Here is a 6,002-nt window from a genome sequence, read left to right on the forward strand (position 1 = left end):
GGCTACAGACTTGGTGGTTAGATGCGTAGGCACCTTCCAAGCAACAAATCTTTTCTATTTTAAAGACAATTGCTTAAATGTGCCTGGTCGTATCCCTGGTGTGTGTATGGATATATACCTGGGAACTTGCAGGAGATGACTTCGCTTGGCCAGAATTTAATTTCTGCAAATCTCCAATCAGGCAAATGCTGCTCCATTGCTGTTGGGTCTGCCCACACTAAAAATGCCCTTGGGTGCTGTGTACCTACCTTATCAAGGCTATGCATGGTGGTATAAGTTGTTAAGCTCCAGGCTTCCACCCACATCACCGGCTGCCTGCAACATAACAACCAATGATGCTAGATTGCCGGGTGGCAGGTGAATCAGAAGAAGCATGCTGGGGAGGGCACAGCTCAAGTATGAACCTCCCCTGCCCTGCATCACTCAGCTGCAAAGCATTGGACTAAACATTTACACACCTCCCCTGTGCTCTTCTCTACTGTATAAAATCTTACTTCTATCATTCCATACCCTCTACCTTCCTTCCAGTATTGTACCCTCCCCTGTTCCTCTCTCTCTGGATGGTTATCTATCCCTTTTTCATAGAGCCATCTTAGTGCTCACCTGTCACTCAGAATCAACCTTTAGTTTGGTCCCGGTCCTTCCCCATCATTATTCTAAAGCAACTTAAACTTGCTACAACAAGGTGTGTCAGTGTTTTTGCTGTCCCACTGACCCTGGATATGCTTAAAAGTAGTGTTAAACTCTGTTTTTTTTTTTTTAGCATAACACATTAGGCACAATACAGTAAACTTTCCCCAGTAAACTATTTGTTAAAGCGGTTGTAATCCCGAAAACGAAAAAAAAAAACCTGCAAGACAAAAGGCATAATGAGCTAGTATGCATCGCATACTAGCTCATTATGTATTACTTACCTTAGAACGAAGCCCCGACACGGACCCCCGGACTTCGCTGCGGGCGCCGCCATGATCCCTCGGCGTCTCTTCCGGGTTCGGCGGCTCCAGCGCTGTGATTGGCCGGAGCTTCGATGACGTCACGATCATGATTTTCCGGCAAGCTCCCGGCAAGGAAAACTGGAGGTCCCCCCGGACCTTCAGAGCGCATGCGCTGCTCGCGTGAAAGGCTGCATGCACTGCAAATATCTCCTAAACCGTGCCGGTTTAGGAGATATTAATTGTACCTACAGGTAAGCCTTATTATAGGCTTACCTGTAGGTAAAAGTGTCAAAAAGCGGGATACTACCGCTTTAAGATTCTTACCCCAGCACTTGCTATTTACAACTTTCAGCTATGCTGGCTCCTGCTCTCTCGCTGAGGCTTTCCTTAAAGTGTAAGTCAAGGCAAAAACGGAACGCTAAACCTGCTCTCTGCCACATTCTAATCTAGCTAACCCTATAAAGCAAAAATCGCTGTACTTACCTATTCTGCAGCCACTCCGGTCCGGTCTCCAGCGATGAAAGGTCTGTGCAGGAGAGGACCGACAACGGCTGTGAAATGCCTGGAAAGTGACTTTACCCATAAAGTTGTTACTATGGGACTTCCATTGTCGGTTGCCTCTCCTGCACCCCCTTCCACGATGAAGCCGCTGCTGACAGCTCAGCGTGGGACCGGACGGGGTCAGCTGCAAAATAGGCAAGTATAGCGATTTTGCTTTACAGAATTAGGTAGATTAGGTTTGGAATGTAGCAGAGAGCAGGTTTAGCGCTAGTTAGGTTTTGCCTGAACTTCTACTTTGACTTCAAGTCTTCACAGGAAAAAGTTAACAATAGACAGTAGACTTGAGCAAGTCTGGTAGCTCAGAGAAAGGTGGGAGTAGCAGCAGAGTGCCTTGCCAACCTTTGCTACAAGACGGCTGTGTGTTTCAATGATGGTTTCATAGGACATTTCAAGAATAGGAAGCCAACCTGAAACAGGAAACCTTGGGCAGCAATTATGACACCAGCCTTAACTGGAACATAGGCAAGGAATTAAATATAAAGCTGCTGCATATTCAGTTAGAACTGAGTTTAATGTCACTCTAACTTCTTTACTACAAGTCACACTTTGTTCAACAGTTGTTTTCCCTTTTTTTTATCCCGGTCATGCTGTATTCAATTCATTTATTTCACTTAAGCCAGCCATACATGGATCGAAATTTGGCTGGTTTTGCAGGCACTGATCGAATCTTGATCCATGTATGAGAAAGTTGGTTGTACAGAAGTCGATCTACTGATCGACTTCTGTATAACAACCCTAAAACTTTTTTTTTTTCAAATCGATCAATGCCGCCAGTAGCGCTGATCAGTGTATTCTGATGGCGGGAAAGACTCCCTGCTGTCAGAATGCAGTAACTCCGCAGAAGGGATTCCTCCATCCACATCCATGTGTGAATGGGCTTCCTTTGATTAATCTTGGTACATTTGTCATCCCTGAATCCTCTTCATTATTTTATTTTAGTTAACAACACCTAATAAAAGTGTTATTTGACATATTTAGAAACAATCCTTTAAGCCTCTCGGTTTTAGTGCAATTTGGGCACTCCCACTATTTGGCGCAGCATGCATCATGCACTGCGATTAGCCCCACTGACCGCTCCACACCTATACTCTCCTCTCGTTTTCAAAAGTTCCCAGCTATGTGTACACCTGTGTAAATGTCAGCCTACACAGCCCTGAAAAAACAGCCTGGCTTGCTCTATAAATCGATCAGGTCATACAAACCTCAGTCAAGTAATCGACAATCATATCTCTACAAATTTTGTTAGCAACAGAAATTCCAAAAACGATATGGATATCTTGGCTAACAGGGTCAAGTTTGGAGAGCACTGGCTTGGAGGAAGCCAATAGTTGATATATTCATTTTTTATAATGCTTAAAATCTATTTTCACAAATGTCATATTCTTCTTCAGGAAGGTATTGCACATCATTTGCAATTAGTGACTGCATCATGTAGTAATGGGTATGATTAGATGTGATTTGTTTAAGTGTTTCCGATTTTTATGTGTTATTTATGAATTAGTACAAAAAAGTAAAAAAAAAAAAAAAAAAAGACCTAGTTAATGCTGGAATTGTTTCACATTTCTTTCTTCTAACATGGAGGATTGCAAAGAAAATGACAACAGATCACCTGGTCTACCAATACACTGCACACAGTACAAAGGCTCTGTTCTAAAGAGAAAAACATACAAAGATTATTTTATTGCAAAAATCTGAATATTGTTATTGGGGGTATTTTCCGATTTTTTACTGCGTGACTTTAATGGAAAATTGCGCGGTCGTGCAAGGCTGTACCCAAATGAATTTGACGTCCTTTTTTTCCCACAAACAGAGCTTTCTTTTGGTGATATTTGATCACCTGTGCGATTTTTTGATCATGCGCTATAAACAAAAAAAGAGCGTCAATTTTGCAAAAAATCGGATTTTTGTAAGATCTTACCGTAAAATCCTTTTCTCTTAAGCTCATTGACAGACGTAGTCTTCTTGATTCACAAGAACTGGGTTATGTTGCCCTCTACAGGAGTAGGACTAGGCAGAAAGAAAAAACGTTCTGGCTCCACCCTAGGGGCAGTCCCAGAGGGTATATCCTCTTCCTGTCTGCTACAGAGAATCAGTTCTGTCCCAAAGCAGCAACAGAGAATTTAACCCAACCCAACTCAATGATAGAGGGGCGGGTACTACGCCTGTCAATGAGCTTAAGAGAAAAGGATTTTACGGTAAGATCTCACAAAAATCCGATTTTCTCTGTCGCTCATTGACAGACGTAGTCTTCTTGATTCACAAGAACTGGGACATCCAGTAGCAGTGCCACAAATGAAGGGTGGGATTGACCGAAATCAAAATCCAAACTAGAAGGCCCAACCGGAGCCAACCAGAAGTATCAAAGGACTCATCGAGTAAACAGATGAGACCTACCCCACAAATCCTCGAGGTAGACCAACAGTCTCCTCAAACAGTGGCCTGCAGGAACCTTGCGGCCAGAAGAGGCATCTGACGATGCCATCACATAAACCTTATACAATATTGTAAAGGTATGAACCGACGACTAAACAGTCGCCTTGAAAACCTGAACCACTGACGCCTGATGGCGGAGGGTCCAGGAAACTCTAAGCGCCTTAACAGGGAACGGGGGATCCCGACCCTTAGATAAAATAAGCCTATACCACCGTCTGTCTGATCCATCTAAAGATGGTCGCAGCAGAACAGGCAACCCCTTCTTAGGGCCATCCGTGATCACAAACTGTGAATCCGTCTTACAAATTGAATCCGTAGTATTCAAATATATCCTGATCGCCCGAACTACATCCAAGGAATGCCATGCAAATTCTCGAGGATGATTGGGCTAAGGACATAGGAAGGACAATACACTGTCCTCATTCAATGAAACTTTGAAACCACCTTAGGAAGGAAGGATGGATTCGGATGAAGAACAACCTTATCCCTATGAACCACCAGATCTGGGGAACAACAGGATAATGCAGCCAGTTCTGACACCCTACGTGCAGAAGTGATAGCCACCAAGAAGACCACCTTCTGGGATAAAGTAAGCAAGGGAATCTCCCTGATATTTTCAAAGGGAGGTGTCTGAAGAACCGACAGCACCAAATTAAGATCCCAGGATGGTAAGGGCGCGTGCACTGGCGGAGCCAGGTGTCGCACCCCCTGGATGAAATTCCGCACCAAGGAATGAGTAGACAAAGGCTTCTGAAAGAAGATAGCAAATGCTGAAACCAGACCCTTGATAACACTCAAGGCCAGCTTCTGCTCAACTCCCTGTTGCAGAAAAGCCAATATTCGGGCTACCGAATAAAGATGTAGATGGAACCCAAGGGATTCACACCACACAATATAAGACTTCCATGTACGATGATAATCTTTCTGGAAGTCGCTTTCCTAGTTTTAACTAGAGTAGGAATAACTGAAGCTGACAATCCTTGTCCTTCAGCACCTGGGTCTCAATAACCAGGCCGTTTAAAACCAGCGATCGTAAAGCAGGATGGAAGATCGGTCCCTGAGACAGTAGATCCTCCCTGAGAGGAAGTCTCCACGGGACGTCCGCCACCAGTCTGACCAAGTCGGCGTAACAAGCTCGACGAGGCCAGTCCGGAGCTGCCAGGATTACTGGAATTCCTTCCTCCTCTATCCTGCGAAGAAGTCTTGGTAGTAACCCAAGAGGAGGGAAGGCATACATTAGCTGGTATTGCCCCCACGGGGTGACCAGTGCGTCTGCGGTCTCTGCTAGAGGATCGCGGGAGCGAGCCACGAATCTCTGTACTTTTCTGTTGAATCGTGATGCCAACAGATCCACATCCGGGGTGCCCCAACGTAGGCACAACTGGTGGAAAACTTCTGGATGGAGGGACCATTCCCCCTGATCCGGAGTCTGACGGCTGAGATAATCTGCCTGCCAATTTTCCACCCCCGGAATGAACACCGCAGAGATAGCTGGAACAAATCGTTCCGCCCAGCGAAGAATGCAAGCCACTTCTTTGGCCGCTCGGACACTCTTGGTGCCCCCCTGGTGATTGACATAAGCCACGGCCGTGGCGTTGTCCAACTGGATCCGAACCGGGCTGCCCTGGAGCTGCTCGGTCCAGTGAATCAGACAAAGTCTGATCGCTCTCAGTTCCAATACATTTATCGGTAACCTGGATTCTTCCGGGGACCAAAGTCCCTGAACGGATAACTGACCGAGAATTCCTCCCCATCCGGATAGGCTGGTATCCGTGGTCACTATCGTCCAATATATTGGCAGAAATGACTTTCCCTGGCTGAGCATCGGAGACCGAAGCCACCAGACCAGAGACTCTCTGGTCTGTTTGCTCAATTGGATCCGATAGTCCAGGGACTCCGGATTCCGATTCCATCTGAGAAGAATCTCTTGCTGAAGAATTCGGGTATGGGACTGGGCAAATGGGACTGCTTCGAAGGAAGCCACCATCAACCCCAGAACCCTCATGCAAGTCCGAAGGGAAGACCAGCTGTTGGATAGTAACAACTGGACTGCTGATTGAATCTTTCGGAGTT

Source organism: Pelophylax lessonae (assembly GCF_965119305.1).
Source record: "Pelophylax lessonae genome assembly, chromosome: 4".
NCBI lineage: Eukaryota > Metazoa > Chordata > Amphibia > Anura > Ranidae > Pelophylax > Pelophylax lessonae.